The sequence below is a fragment of the Schistocerca gregaria genome, chromosome 2 (assembly GCF_023897955.1).
Source record: "Schistocerca gregaria isolate iqSchGreg1 chromosome 2, iqSchGreg1.2, whole genome shotgun sequence".
NCBI classification, from domain to species: domain Eukaryota; kingdom Metazoa; phylum Arthropoda; class Insecta; order Orthoptera; family Acrididae; genus Schistocerca; species Schistocerca gregaria.
The window spans coordinates 963273233-963290545 of NC_064921.1; the positions used below are offsets into that span (position 1 = coordinate 963273233).

Here is a 17313-nt window from a genome sequence, read left to right on the forward strand (position 1 = left end):
GCGGAGGGCGTTGAGGTGCTGCCAGCACTTTTGCTTCAGCTGAGTAATATGAGGAACCCATGTGAGCCGGGCATCAAAGACGAGTCCTAAGAAGCGGCTAGTGTCCACCACTTCAAGTAGGTGACTGTCGAGGTAAAGTTCCGGATGAGGGTGGACCGTCCGACGCCTGCAGAAGTGCATAACTCGAGTCTTGGCCGCAGAGAACTGAAATCCATGAGTCAGAGCCCATGATGCCGCCTTGTGAACGGCTGCTTGCAGCCTGCGTTCGGCGACTCCCGTAGTCGTTGAGCTAAATGAGATGCAGAAGTCGTCGGCATACAAAGAAGGAGACACCGACGACCCCACGGCTGCAGCCAGACCATTAATGGCCACTAGAAATAAGGAAACGCTCAACACCGAGCCCTGCGGGACCCCATTTTCCTGTATATAAGATGAACTTGAGGCGGCACCGACTTGCACCCGGAAAGAGCGGCGCAATAAAAAGTTTTGAAGAAAAGCTGGGAGCTGACCATGAAGACCCCACTCGCACAACGTAGCAAGGATGTGATGCCTCCATGTTGTGTCATATGCCTTCCGCAGATCAAAAAATACAGCAACGAGATGCTGACGGCGGGAAAAGGCCGTACGGATAGCAGATTCCAGCCGCACCAAATTGTCCGCAGCAGACCGGCCCTGACGGAAGCCACCCTGGGAGGGAGCGAGGAGACCGCGCGACTCAAGGACCCAACACAAACGCCGCCCCACCATATGTTCGAGCAATTTGCACAAAACGTTGGTTAGTGTAATGGGACGATAGCCGTCCACCGCCAGAGGGTCCGCACCGGGCTTCAAGATGGGAACGATAACACCCTCTCGCCATTGCGATGGGAACACGCCCTCGCTCCAAATGCGGTTAAAGATGGTGAGGATGTGTCTCTGGCAGTCCCCGGAGAGATGCTTCAGCATCTGCGCGTGGATGCAGTCCGGTCCTGGCGCTGTATCAGGGCAATTGGCGAGGGCAGCGAGGAATTCCCTCTCGCTGAAAGGAGCATTGTATTTTTCAGAACGACGTGTGTGGAACGATAACGGCGTCCGCTCGGCGCGCTCCTTTAGAGAGCGAAGGGCAGGAGGATAAGTTGCAGTCGCAGAGCTCGTAGCAAAGTGCGTGGCAAGGTGGTCAGCAATGGTGGCAACGTCCGTGCATACAGCGCCGTCCAGGGAGATTCCAGAGACACCCATAGGGGTCTGGTATCCATAAACCCGCCGGATGCAGGACCACACGAGCGACGGGGAGACACGGGAGCCCAAGGATGAAATGTACCTCTCCCAGCATTCCTGCTTACGCCGTGCAATAAGACGACGGGCCAAGGCACGGAGCTTCTTAAAGGCCATGAGGGTCGCCAGAGACGGGTGCCGCTTATGACGCTGGAGAGCCCGCCTACGGTCGCGAATAGCCTCAGCAATCTCTGGCGACCACCAGGGGACAGACTTCCTCCGAGGGAGTCCAGAGGAGCGAGGGATGGCAGTCTCGGCCGCAGAAATAATTGACGAGGTCAAGACACGGACCACCTCGTCAATGTCACCCTGTGGGAGAGAAGCAATGGTGGCAGCGGAAGTAAAAGCCGGCCAGTCAGCCCTGTTGAGAGCCCAGCGGGGCAGGCGCCCAGAAGAATGACACTGGGGCAGTGACAAATAGATGGGAAAATGGTCACTACCACACAGATCAGGATGCACTCTCCAGTGAAGGGATGGGACAAGTCCGGGGCTGCAAAGAGAGAGATCGATGGCCGAGAACGAGCCATGGGCCACACTGAAATGCGTGGGAGCACCGGTGTTCAAGAGGCTAAGGTCGAGCTGAGCCAACACATGCTCCACAGCGGTCATCGGAGACAGTCCCACCCCATAGAGGGTTGTGAGCATTGAAATCGCCCAGAAGCAGCGCAGCCAAGACATGTCGGGGGAGTTGCCCATACGGAGGAACGTAAACAGAGCAAACAGTAATAGCCGGCGAGAGCTCAATCCTGACAGCGACTGCCTCTAAAGGCGTCAGAAGGGGTACTGGTGAGCTACAGACAGAGTGGTGAACAAAGAGGCAAACTCCACCTGAAGCTCGTTGACAGTCAGCGCGGTTCTTATAGTATCCCCGATAACCGCGAAGGGCAGGGGTCTGCATTGCTGGAAACCAAGTTTCCTGAAGAGCAATGCACAGAACAGGGGAAACACTCAGAAGCATCCGGAGCTCAGGCAGGTGGCGGAAATAACCGCCGCAATTCCACTGGAGAATGGAAGCAGGAAGGGACTGGGAGGGCGTTAAGTCGACTAAGAGGCAGACGGAGCCGCAGAGTCAACGGCCGCCACCAAGCGAGAGTCAGCTGTGTCCATAGGAGAGGTCCCCGAGGGTTCCATGAGGGCGAGATCCGCGGCAGAGGCGAGGATCTCCACCGCATCCCCAGAGCCAGAGCTATTGACAGCAGGCGGTACTGAAACTGCCGGAGCGTCCTTCTTCTTGGACACGTTCCGGTCCTTCTTCTCGCGTCTGTCCTTTGGCTTAGAGGGCTGGGAGAGTTTCTCTGAAGGAGTGTCGGAGGCTGACGACGACGCAGAAGTCCTACGACCAGCAGGTGGATGAACCTTCAGCCACTGGCTGACATCCGGTGGGGTAGCAGAAGAAACGGAAGAAGGGAGGGCCCCGAGGGACCCCTTCCGCGAGAGAGGAGCCGGCAGATACGACGCCGGTGGAGACGACGCCGGCAGAGAAGGGGGAGGGATCGAGCACCCTGGTTTTGGAGCAGATGTCACTCCTGAAGCATGTGCGGGGGGAGTGACAGAAGGGGGTTTGCCCCCAACTGCTAAGGGGGCAACAGAGGAAGGCTTGCCCCCAGACACGAGGGGGGCAGACAGAGATGGACGGCCCCGAGGGCCAACTGAAGGCGGCACAGAGGAGGCGACAACTGCCGCCCGCGAGGGCGACGATAACGTAGCTGCAGCATAAGAAGTTTGAAGAGGGACAGGATGCAACCTTTCAAATTTCAGTTTTGCCTCGCGATAAGTAAGCCGGTCCAGGGTCTTAAATTCCATAATCTTCCGCTCCTTATGAAGAACGGGGCAGTCCGGCGAGCATGGAGAGTGTTGTTCCCCACAGTTGACACAGACAGGTGGAGGCGCACATGGAGAATCGGGATGAGAGGGGCGTCCGCAATCTCGACATGTGGCACTGGATGGGCAACGGGAGGACATATGCCCAAACTTCCAGCACTGGAAGCACCGCATCGGGGGAGGGACGTATGGCTTGACGTCACAACGGTAAACCATTACCTTGACCTTCTCAGGCAATACAGCACCCTCGAAGGCCAAGATAAAGGCACCGGTGGCCACCCTGTTGGTCTTGGGTCCTCTGTGCACACGACGGACAAAATGCACACCACGTCCTTCCAAGTCAGCTCTCAGCTCGTCATCGGACTGTAACAAGAGGTCGCGATGGTAAATAATCCCCTGGACATATTTAAGCTACTGTGGGGAGTGACGGTAACAGGGACGTCTCCCAGCTTATCACACAAGAGCAACGCCCGTGACTGGGCTGGGGAGGACGTCTTGAGGAGGATGGACCCATTCCTCATTTTAGACAAACCCGCCACTTCCCCAAAATTATCCTCCAGGTGTTCCACAAAAAACATAGGCTTTGTCGAAAGAAAGGAGTCACCATCAGTCCTGCTGCAGACAAGGTATTGTGGTACATAAGGCTCCTGCTTGGCACTAGATCTGCGTCCCTCCCATGGCGCAGCCAACGAGGGGAAGGACTGAGGATCATATTGTGCAGCATCGAATTCAATTTTTCCTCGCTTAGAGACGCTGGTGGCAGTGCGACCACCAGCTTGGTGAGATTTATTGCGCTTCATTGCGCCACATCCGCCCAGATGCCACCTACTCCGAAGGAGGGCTCTCCCCAAGGGCGCCACCCAGCCAAAGCAACAGGTACCTGGCCGATATCCCATTGCCCGGAGTCCCCGTGCCCCAGACAAGATGGGCACATACTCCTTGGCATGCATGGGGAGGAAACAGCTCTGGCATCTGTAGTGCGATCCCTGCTTGGTCAGGGGGCTACCACCAAGAGGGTACATGACGACCCCACCACAACGGACTGGCTACCGTGCTGGATTTTAGGTGTTGAAAGGGTCCACAGTTGCCGTGGGCGCTAAGAAGGGGATTGAGCACAAGACGAGGAGGCAACCCAGAAGACATGGGGTGTAAATCCCTCCACACGACAATAGATAGCATGCAAGATGGAGGTGCACGATGGACCAATAGAAAAACACCACATAAGGCGTCCTTCCCCAAATGGCACGCACTAACAACGGAAATTTTGAAAATGGCAGGTCAAACCCAAGTGGGGACCATCACATAAGGCCGAAACTTTGAAGACTCCTTTTAGTCGCCTCTTACGACAGGCAGGAATAGCGCGGGCCTATTCGTACCCCCGAACCCGCAGGGGGGTTTCATTAATGGATAAACATTGTACCACTGACCATAAATCCATTAATTTTCTTACAATTTTGTTTTAAAATTATGATCAATAAAATCAAACACATGTTCCATTTGAAACCCCATTTATTTTATTACTACAACAAACATTACATGAAGTGAAAGATATTGTCCAGCTACAAATTAAGACTATTTCAAATATTAAAATTTCTTTTTACCAATATGTTCACTTTACATTTCAACTTCTGTATTTATACACAGAAAATTTGAAACACACAAATATATACAACTGTTTTCCAGGCACACTGTGTTGTCATGATTTGACACAAAGATACAATGTGGGTTTTTGTGAGGAACTTCCCCAAGCAAGGAGAGTGCTACATGTGCTGTGTAAAGTCTACTTAAGATAGCATCCTCACCCACTGCAGTCCAGTTGACTGGCAGAAAGGGAGGTAAAGTAGTGGGAGTGGGATTGGGAGTAGGAGTAGGAGAATAATAAAATAATTATCCTAAGTGGGAACTGTGAATTCCTTTGTTGTGTTTTTACATTAAGAACTGTACTGCAGGAAGTTGGGACAGTTTTGTCCCCGCCTCATAACAGGTGCAGATGGTTCACACTAAGATCTCTGCTGTGTGACTCATCTGACTGGCCCCTCCCCCCGCTTAAGAAGCAAGAAGGGCATGTAGTTCATTATTTAACAAATTTCTCACATTCAGCTTTAAGAGAGGCACAGTTCTTTCTTCACTTATTAGTCTTCTTACTCAGTTCTTTTATTCACACACAGTTTCCTTCTTAGTCACAGTTCTTTCACAGCACAATTTATGTACAACACATATCTACAAATACATATAGCATATATTTTTATAGCTTATAGTTTTCTTAAATACACTTAATGGGTTGGGGTGCTACCCTAAGAGAGTCAATAGCACAAGAGCTCTCCCCCAGTGTGCACACTCAACACTGCTTCACATGTTTATACATCAAACATGGTGAAATATAATTTTGATTTGACAATTTTTTTTATTTTCTACTGGAGCCCACCATCTCAAACCAGTATTTCTGCCATACAAAAATAAAGCAGCTCTATTAGTTACAATATCAAAAATTACTCTTAATATTTACAAATTATGCAAATTTCCTACCAAAGAAAAACTTTGTAGAATTTGCCTGTAGCAGTACTTGGCAAGGTTAAACAATAAAAGAAAGCATACAAAAAAAAAAATAAAAATACATTTTTTGAACATGTTCAACCTTCAATCTATTTTACAATATAAATTATATCTAAAAACAAAGACGATGTGACTTACCAAACAAAAGCGCTGGCAGGTCGATACACACACACAAACATACACACACAATTCAAGCTTTCGCAACCGACGGTTGCTTCATCAGGAAAGAAGGAAGGAGAGGGAAATACGAAAGGGTGTGGGTTTTAAGGGAGAGGGTAAGGAGTCATTCCAATGCCGGGAGCAGAAAGATTTACCTTAGGGGGGAAAAAAGGACAGGTATACACTCGCGCGCGCGCACACACACACACACGCACACACACACACACATCCATCCGCACATACACAGACACAAGCAGACATTTGTAAAGGTCTTTACAAAGGTCTGTGTGTGTGTGTGTGTGTGTGTGTGTGTGTGTGTGTGTGTGTGTGTGTGTGTGTGTGTGTGTACCTGTCCTTTTTCCCCCCTAAGGTAAGTCTTTCCGCTCCCGGGATTCGAATGACTCCTTACCCTCTCCCTTAATCGACCTGCCAGCGCTTTTGTTTGGTAAGTCACATCATCTTTGTTTTTAGATATATTTTTCCCACGTGGAATGTTTCCCTCTATTACAATATAAATTGTTTCACGAACATCACTGATTAGATTTTTTCTATTATTGAACATAAAAAATTATGTTACCTCTAGTAGCAATTGAGTATGAGTGTGCCTGAGCATATGATTGTTCATAGTGGACTGCATGAGAAATTACACTTAATGAAGACTATGTCAACACACTTTATTTTAATACCTTGATATGCACATTTAATCCAGATATAGTGATTAAACAATGCACATCTTCAAGCATAAAAATTTGGAAATTCTCTTTTACACTCACAACCTTTCACAGGCTGCACTGTTAGATGTCCAACTGGAACATTTGATTTCTTATGCACCCATTTTCTTTTATTTCAGTCTTTGAATCTGACATGTTCATTTTTGGAACACTAGCACGGAAGTTATCAAACAGCAGCTAAGTGGAAAGTATAAAAATTTTGCATGCTTATTTAAGTATTATGCAGTAAGTTAACGTCCGGTATTTCAGTTATGTCTGATTATTACAATTTTTGGAAGTTACAAGTGTCATGCATAATACATTTTGAAGTATATCAGCATTTTCAAGTTACAGCTGCTGTGGCATATACTGAAAGTATCATAAGTAATAGTTAATTTTCCCTTTAAAAATGAGTGTATACTTTATGTATTTTTATCAGTTTCTGCTAGTTGAGGTTTTTGTTGAACGGACACTACATCATGGCAGTTATAGGTGGGGAGTGTTCTGAACGATGATTGTTTAAGATACAGCTAGAGGTCGAGCTTTAACTACCACTGCCAGCTGGTGCAAACAATTCCACTGTAGCCACTACCAAATGCTTTGTATACTCAAATTTGCTTTGCATTGTGGATTGCTTAATTTTTTTTCTCATTATGAAATGAGTGAAGAGACTAATCCTGCTGCATAAAGGGATTCAAACGACTCACTACTAAAATAGAAATCAACGACCCCTATAACTGTTAAGCCAGTTCTACTTTCGGAGAATCATGGAACATATATGTAGGATGACAGCCACTTGAGAGGGAGGTGGGCTTATTCCCCCACACCGCTCCTGTCCCCTCAGACAGTGGAAGTTCTCACTTGTTTACAGTTGTGGCAGACTGCCATGATATACTGTCCACATAATACATACAGGTTGTTTTTTTTTTGTGGTGGTGGTGCTGTGGGGGGGGGGGGGGGGGGGGGGTTGCAGCCTCATGAGAGAGAGGGGAAGAGGGGGGTGTCCTTAGTAGCTTCAGGGAATCAGTAAATTCTATCACAGGCTTATCTTGAGACAAAACAGAGACTCGATCTCGGGATCTTTGCCTTTCGCGGGTAAGTGCTCTACCAACTCAGCTACCCAAGCACGACTCACGCCCCATTCTCACAGCTCTACTTCTGCCAGTACCTCATTTCCTACCTCCTCCCATGTTCAAGTCTCTGCCAGGAACTTTCATGTTGGTCCTGTTTGGAAGCATCTGGTAATAATGTCACCTTATTTGCACTTACCACAAGCACTTTGGAAAGACATGAATTAGAAGTAATAAACTGGTCAAAAATCGACTTATGAAATAGGTAGTGCACTGACAAAGCAAGTTTAACATTTAACGATGCCTGGGGCCGCATACGTGCCAGCGAGCACTGTGATTGGTTGACAAAGCTCTGTCCGCGCATGCGTAAAAGGTTTCAGCGCATCTAGCGTCGTGAGCTGGGGCACAAAAGACCCCCGTATTGTTGCGAAACAGTCTATCAGAGAAGCCACATTTTCTGGCACTAAACTGTGTATGCATTCTCACTTAGGACCCGCAAAGACTGCTTGGGAATACGACCTGAAATAAAAGTACCCCTTCACACGAAAAAAGAGTGATGAATTCGATTTTCACATCTTTATTCAATAATTTTTACTCATTATTTTACACAATTTGTTGAAAGGTGGCCGCGGATCCCCTAGAAAGAGCCGGCGGAGCTCTAAGGGGTCCGCGGACCAGACACTGGGAAGCCCTGCTTTAGATAATATCTACATTCTACATGATGCCATCATGCTAAGTCTCTCCACATTGAACTAGTATCGACAACCCTTGGTGACTGGGAATAAAAATTAGTTGCTTCTACACCCTCCTCTATGGGCAGATAATTCTTAATTACCTTTCAATTTATGCTAGTGTTCCTTTATAAGTCCAACTTGCTTAATATAGTTCAGGTCATTCCTCCCACGAATTCATTTTATGTAGGTGTAGGCCATCCCTTCGATGGGTCTGCTTACCATTTACTATCCAATATATTCATTATATTGGGTACATCACATCACAAATATTCAACAATACGCAAAGCATCCTACCCTTTTCCCCCTACTCATTTAAATGAATATGTTGCTCCATAAACCTTTGACTTCCTGGTCACTAAACACTTATGTTCTCATACTCTTCCAAATGTGCATTTCCATCTACACTTATTTTTATTTGGTATCCCAGTGCTGTTATAACATGTAGTTTATTACTTACATTACCATAATTCAAACCACTGATCATTTCAGTAGTGTGTGACGTCTATAAAATCTTCCTCCATACTTTCTATCTTAAAATATTGTTGGTCATATTTAAGTTTTGTTAAACTGTGCTAGCTCCGAAAGTACTCTCTTTTTAAAACCCTAAGAAGTATTACGAGTCTTAAGTTTTTGCTTCTCTTAATCTCTCATCCCTTTACAGTCATGGCTTGTATTACACAAGCACCCTCAATAGGAATTCCTCTGGGAACAGCTCTTCACACACCACTTATTCATAAGTGCACTCTCTTCAGTGATAATACTAGACTTGCCTAATTTCATAACTTCAGCAACAAAAAATTTGCACGCTAAGACTGTATACCAATTAGGTTCCTTTCGGAGTATGCTGATACATTAGCTTCATACTTAACAATCATATACAACCGTTCGCTCGATAAAAGATCCGTACCCAAAGACTGCAGAGTTGGACAGGTCACACCAATATTCAAGAAAGGTAGTAAGATTAATCCACTAAATTCCAGGCCCATATTGTTAACGTCGATATGCAGCAGGATATTATAACATATATTGTGTTCGAGCATAATGAATTACCTCGAAGAAAGCAGTCTATTGACACACAGTCAACATGGGTTAAGGAAACACTGTTCCCGTGAAACACAACTAGCTCTTTATTCACATGAACTGTTGAGTGCTGTTGACAAGCGATTTCAGATTGATTCCCAATTTCTGGCTTTCCAGAAGGCTTTTGACACTGTACCACAGAAGCAGCTCTTAGTGAAATTGCATGCTTATGGAATATCGTCTCAGTTATGTGACTGGATTTGTGATTTCCTATCAGAGGTCACAGGTCGTAGTAATTGATGGAAAGTCATTGAGTAAAACAGAAGTGATTTCTGGCGTTCCCAAAGGTGGTGGTATAGGCCCTTTGCTGTTCCTTATCTGTATAAACGATTTGGGAGACAATTTGAGCAGCCGTCTTCAGTTGTTTACAGATGATGCAGTCATTTATCGACTACTGAAGTCATCAGAAGATCAAAACAAACTGCAAAATGCTTTTGAAAAGATATCTGAATGGTGCGAAAAGTGGCAGTTAATCCTAAATAACGAAAAGTGTGAGGTCATCCACACAAGTGCTAAAAGGAACTTTTTAAACTTCGGTTACAAAATAAATCAGTCTAATCTAAAAGCCATAAATTCAACTAAACACCTAGGTATTACAATTACGAACAACTTAAATTGGAAGGAACACACAGATAATGTTGTGGGGAAGGCTAACCAAAGACAATGTTTTCTGGCACGAGACTTAGAAAATGTAACAGGCCTACTAAGGAGACTGCCTACACTACGCTTGTCTGTCCAATACTGGTGCACGGTGCGAGATCCTTACCAGATAGGCAGCACACTCTGTATTATTGCAAAATATGGGAGAGAGTCACAGAAATGATACAGGATTTGGGCTGGACATCATTAAAAGAAAGTTTCGTTGCAATGGAATCTTCCCATGAAATTCCAATCAACAACTATCTCCTCGTTGTTGTGGTCTTCAGTCCTGAGACTGGTTTGATGCAGCTCTCCATGCTACTCTATCCCGTGCAAGCTTCTTCATCTGCACCCTACATCCTTCTGAATCTGCTTAGTGTATTCATCTCTTGGTCTCCCCCTACGATTTTTACCCTCCACGCTGCCCTCCAATACTAAATTGGTAATTCCTTGATGCCTCAGAATATGCCCTACCAACCGATCCCTTCTTCTAGTCAAGTTGTGCCACAAACTCCTCTTCTCCCCAATTCTATTCAATACCTCCTCGTCAGAATGCGAAAATATTTTGTTGGCACCGACCTACATAGGGAGGAATGATCACCATGATAAAATAAGGAAAATCAGAGCTCGTACGGAAAGATATAGGTGTTCATTCTTCCCATGCATGCTACGTGAGATTGGAATAATAGAGAATTGTGAAAGAGATTTGATAAACCCTCTGCCAGGCACTTCAATGTGATTTGCAGAGTATCCTTGTAGACGTAGATGAAGCTTTTTTTCTCATTTACATGGTAGCATGTCACAGCCTCCTTTATACACCGAGTGCAGGTGGGGAACATCTTGCACTTATCACATCAAGGTGGTACAGCAAGCGAGCTCCTCCACCTGCTGAGTGCCTTGATGTCATGGTTTTAATGTTTGGACGACAAGGAGAAAAAGAGAAGACCATGGCTGCAATGAATGCTTTGAAAACAGGAATGACTTGGTGAACTGGACTGAGCAGAGGAAACTTCTTGTCTTTATCTTGGCAAAGCTCGATCAGTTGAAAAAATGTGTGTCAACCTGCATTTTACGCAAAACTATATTCAGACATTATGGTTTTATAGGACAAAGTGTCAATACAGAAGATTTAAAGTTCAGTTGCTTACGTCAGTCAAGTAACTTGGAAGACAATTAACGCCCTCTTACAGCACCCACCCAAGCACAAGGAGACTAAGTACTATGACGACTGCTACAAGAACGTTAGGTGGAACTACACAGCAGTGCCAACTCAGGAAACATCAACAATGGCAAACATGAGAAATTTTACTGAGTGGATCTATTGACATAGAACACACACACAGAAAATGTAACACGGATACCTCACAAAAAACGATCTATGTTGCATTTCTGTTTACAGTATCCTGTACAAACTGGCTCACAGTCTCATGGAGTCCAAACAGGAAGGGGATAGAAGAACAGAGCTGACTGTTTCATTCAACAAGAATTCACGAAAGTTGCCTTTTAAAATCAGACTACTAATTTGTAAGATTCCCTGTTTTCTGGTACCTCTTTGTGGCCTGCTGTTACCTTGTTTCTACATAAATGCGTGTAGTTCTTTTTTCTATAAACCAGGAATTTGTGTATTGTTTGTACCATACTTAAATGCTTGATTACAAATATCTATTTAGTCATAGCACGACTTGGGCATATAGTCTATTTCACTTATCTTGTGTGACAAGAGTATATTTATGTAATCAACAAGTGGTACATATTTTGTAATAGTTTGAAAGTCTAACCAGTCACACACAGGACAAGTAATTGTATTAAGTCTATGAAACAGTTTTTGTGACTGTTCATTCTGCGGCATACACAATAATCACAGAAAAGGGGTGAATCTTTCAGAAGGTCATCATTTAATATATGGCTTGGATCATTCACCAGCTCTGGCCATACAGACTGCATCAAATTTACAATATTAGTATATTACAATACAAATAATATGAGACATAACTTATTTAAACAAATCAAACATTTTCTGGTCAACTTATATTTTATGAATTTATTTACTAAGTTTGGAGAAAGTCATCAGTCAAATAATTCCTACATTGTTTATAAACTTAGTGTACATCCTTCAGGGCTCCCGTAGTGCCTACTTAAATTGTCGAGACTCAATGCTTTTCCATAGCCCCCCACCCAAACTGCAAACTTTGAATGTACCTAATTGTTGCTTACAGTGGAATAAATATTTGCTAGCCTGTTATCAATTTCTCCCTCACAGAAGAAATACCAATAACTGTAACTCAGGATTCACATGCATTGGCCAGGAAGTCTGGGGCTGTGTTGGAGGCTAATGGCGGCCTGAACCATGTCAGGTGTTGTGCCTTTGTTACCACTCTTTTACTGTATCTTATTTATTAAGCTTTAAAAAACTACAATGTGATTCCAAACCGGTAGGTTTTTCTTAACCTCTATTCACTGAATTTCGCACCAATAAACTAACAACCTCTTACTTAAGTGTTCAAACTACATCTGTGGGACCCTTTCAAATATCAGAAATACCCCACTTTCAGAAGGAATGTTTCCAAACCAGCAAAAACTTGCTAAAATTATACTTCTCTACAAGAAGGGAGAGAAATCTGACATAGCAAACTATAGACCAATTGCTATACTACTAGATTTCTCAAAAATCTTTGAATACTACGTGTCATATTCTCATCTTCCCTATAGGGATTTCACAAAAATAGGTCTACCACATTTGCTTTGTATGCATTTTTGAAGAAGTGCTCGCGCTTTGTTGACCATCAACAACCTGTTATATTTCTTTATCAGTCCAGGGCATTTGACATGGTCAACCACAAGCTACTCCATAAGTACGGAATTTGATGTGTAGCTCACAATTGGTTCTGTACCTACCTCAGTATCCAGGTATTGCAGGTCAGATACACTACATACAAAAATTGTGTCCCTCAGATCTCTTCTTGGGCCTGTTCTTTCTAAATTTTTTATCAATGACCTCCCGGAACGCATATCAAATGCGAGCCCCTTTTTGTACACCAATGACACAAAATTTTGATAGTCAGTAGAAGTGATATACTGCAAGAAACAATCAATGAAACTACCTGACAATTACAACCTTGGTTTGAATCAAATAGACTACTCATAAATACACAGAAAACTTTAAGTATGAACTTCCACATAAGACAAAAAACTTACCCCTCCAATGCAATTATAGTTATTGGCAAAGACATTACAAATAGACAGGACACCAAATTTTTTGGACTTACCATCAGTAACACTACATTTGAAACTACATATTGAGGCATTGGTCGCGAAAGTTTAACAAAATCTGTTGTTTATTAAGATCACTAAACGGCAGAGCTGGTGTACATTATTGGAAGGTGGTGTACCATACCCTGTGAGTCTGCCTTAGTTTAAAAAGTTAAAAACCAGTCACTGCCATGCCTCTATATAATGGAATTTGCTTGTTTTACTGTAAAGCACCTTAAATCCCTACGGAGCAATGTAGGTTACCAAACACGACACCAGAAACAAACAATTACAAATTATAGCTCACAACACAAAATTATATGCTAATGGGGTTTAGTGCATGGGCATTAAACATAAAACCCTCCCATCAAACACCAAAACAAGCAAAAGTCCAAAAATAACTAGAATTAAGTTAAAGGAATTATTACCAAGTCAGTATTTCTATTCTGTGAGCAAATTTCTTGAAACTAAATTTTAATTCCTTGTAATAAGTTGCATTCTGTTTTGCCTATAATGTACGGCACATAATTTTTATCTGTGTGTGCATCATGTGAACAAAATTTGGCAACACTAATATAATCTCCATCTGAGACCCATCTGTATGGAATATTCTTGACAGTGATAACTATGCACAACATGCGGATTATTTCTTAGTAATGTAAATTTTCATTTGTTATTCACTGATCTATGTCTGCTTAGTAAGATCATATAAAACTATTCTATCTTATAGACAGAGCTTTATTTTCCTGGCTACATCTCTTACCTGTATTCTCCTATGCGAAGTACATACCAACACTACCATCATACCATAATTTTTAAGTGAGTTCCCTGTACCATGAGCTACAGGACTAATGATAAACAAATAAAAATAAAGTTGGCCTGGTGTGACTTAGGAGGGGGGGGGGAGTACTTTAGCAGTAGAGTTCTTACCAAAAGCACTTCAAAAGGAAGAACGAGGGGGGCCACATCTGCAATTCACTGTGTAATGTTACTGCAAAACCCATTAACAACAAAATTTGATTACATTACTTAGTAGTCTGCCCTCAGTGGCCAGAGACATGTGAGTGTGTGCGTGCATGTTGTTTAAACCTGATGTGGCCTTTTTGACAAAAGCTTACTAGCTGCCAGTCTGTTTTTTGTGCTTGTCTGCAACTCAGGGTTTCCACTATATGGTGAGTAACAACTATACTTTCTCTAATATTGTCAGCTTGAACTCTTCACAGGAAACAATTCAAAATGTGGAGGGAAGACTTATTACAAAGCTGCAGCAGATGTAACAGCTGCTGCACAAGTAGCTACACACCTTCCATCTGATGAAACACTGGAAGGATTGTTAATTAATTATTCATAATAATGAACAGCTGGCTTCAAATACTCCACATTTTCTGGCCACCTAGCTGCCCTTATTTTCCACATCATTCACCCCTGACTAATATTGATAGGAACACACAAAATAATTTTTTTCTTATTCTTTGGGCAGCTTACCAGTGTTTCTTTGCCTTCTTCCGGGGGCTGTTTTTAACACGAGTATGACATGCAACACATGCCTTCCAAGAATGTTTCTGTGAAATTTCAGGATACCAAATGGAACAACATACAATTAAGAAAAATAAAATCTAAGTTTAGTGTTGTAAGACTGTACAAGTTATGTTTCCTTACCCGGAGAAAACAGTTGATTCAGTCTTTGTTACCAAGATGAACTGGAAAGATTATATTTGCAATAGCACGCGACTGCCTGGCACATGTCATTCATGACCTTAATACTGAAAAGCAGAAACATTCAGTCATAAAGATCTAATTTACGAGGAAGCCACATGACATATTCCAGCTATATTAATGGAAAACACACACACACACACACACACACACACACACACACACACACACACACACACACACACACTCACTCACTCACTCACTCACTCACTCACTCTGCATTTTTATGCTGCATGTTCCCACCTGAAAATTTTAAGATTTCACATTGAACATTAACACATCCTGTGGTTGATAGAGATGTGTAGGTGGTGATGTGAACATGGCATGTCATCTCACTTCATGTAATGCTGAAAAGAAAAACCCAACATGTATCATCACAAATGGTCTATTACTTAAAAAACAAACAACTTTATGGGTACCGGTATTAACAACAACAAAGTTAGGCCAATTGAAAAAGTTTGTGGAATCCAAACTAAACAAAATTCATATTACCAAGAGAAAATTAGGTATTCCATTCATCATTAAAGAGATTAGGTAAAGACTAAACCAGTAAGAGTTTTCTTTATTATTTCACAAGGTCTGCAGCATTTTATTCTAAATGAATTTCACTGTCAAAAGAAGTGGAATTTTATAATTTAAAATTACCAGTTGTATACCTTTGGCCGTGAATTTTTAACAAAAAAATACATTTACAAAATACCCTGTATGTGCTATTCGACAACGTAAGCACACATCTAATAAAAGATTACGAAATGCTCGAAACAGCAATCGTGTCGAATGTTCTTTATTGTTATGTGGATTTAATGTCTGTGTACACTGTCCCTGAATAAAACAAATTTCACGGAAAACAACACCCACCGAGTTATTTTTTGGCCTCCCATTAGATTAGTTTCAGTTTCCGTTTCAAACACCAAAAAATTATATGAGTCTCGTGAATGTGGAACATTTCAGAATACTTTCGACAAGAAACAGTTGACGTAAGTGATAACGGTAGTGGATACTCCTGCATTTTTCGTGATTTATATACACGCTTACAAACATCTGTGGACGATGGTTCAAACATCCGCCTAGCCATTCTGATTTAGTTTTCCATGATTTCCCTAAACTGATTACGGCAAGCTTTATGTCTATGACCCTGTTGTCGAGGGGGCACTAATCTCCTCTTCCTCCTCAAAATATTTGTTCGAGACTTTTCTATTCGGTACCGCAGACACAGGTTTTCAGAAGCTTTAGCTTTTATAAGGAAAAGTGTGTTGCCTATGAGAGACTGTACTAGGCTACCGCGCGCTACGTAACTATCTGTTAAAACGATTCACATCCACATGTGGTAGCTTCGCCTCCTTACCTAATCTAGAAGTCTAGCTGTGCTACACATCACGCTGTCATATCCAAGATTCGCGGAGTGAAATGGTTTAATTTAACACCAATCTAGCAGAATGAATAAAACTTTCCCCTTATTTTGTTGTGAAAATAGGCCTACAAAGTTTGACAAATACCGAAACTCAAAATAAACAGGCAAAGAGAGGTTAAGAAATGACCATTGAAAGCAATTTAAATTCTTTGCCATTTGCAACTCATTCTACAGTAGGTTCAAATGGCTGTGAGCACTATGGGACTCAACTGCTGTGGTCATTAGTCCCCTAGAACTTAGAACTACTTAAACCTAACTAACCTAAGGACATCACACACATCCACGCCCGAGGCAGGATTCGAACCTGCGACCGTAGCAGTCCCACGGTTCCGGACTGCGCGCCTAGAACCGCGAGACCACCGCGGCCGGCTCTACAGCAGGGATTATGCTGTAATATACCGGCAAGTCATGGAAAATCGACAGGACCTACAAAAATTATAAGAGTTCTTAGGAATTCCTATTAGTGTACGGTCTCGCGATGCAATACTTATGATCCTGGATCGTCTAACCTACTAAACTATGACAACATACTAGATCTATCACTTACTTTGCTGCGGCTTTCCATGCATTGCACTCCTACTTAACCATTCTCGACAGGAAAGCGGCGTTTTTTGCGGTACCTGGTCTTATATAGCTCGCTGCGCGTGTCAGCAGTGAAGTGGGGGAACTACCGACCTCGAGCAAGTACTCACGCTGTACGCCTAGTTCACACTCGTAGACGTGTGCACGATTTTAGTTATACAGACACGTAGAGTGTATTGCTTATATACATTTTACAGCTTAAGACGGACCACTAGTTCACATTTATTTGGTGAATCAAAAATGGGTATCGGTATCCGTTCGGAATGGCGGACAAGGAGCAACTGTAAATTATTGCGAAAAAGATAATAGTGTGGACGTTTTGTGTGACGACACGC

The 17313-nt window shown here is 43.2% G+C and overlaps 1 long non-coding RNA gene across 1 annotated transcript; it reads right to left on the bottom strand.

The window, feature by feature from the left end:
• Positions 1-4566: 4566 nt before the first annotated feature.
• Positions 4567-17052, bottom strand: LOC126335449 (uncharacterized). Its single transcript, XR_007564872.1, has 4 exons — positions 16944-17052; positions 15229-15332; positions 14929-15032; positions 4567-5518 (listed from the first exon to the last, which is right to left on the bottom strand). It is a non-coding gene; the product is annotated as an uncharacterized LOC126335449 (long non-coding RNA).
• Between the last annotated feature and the right edge of the window lie 261 nt (positions 17053-17313).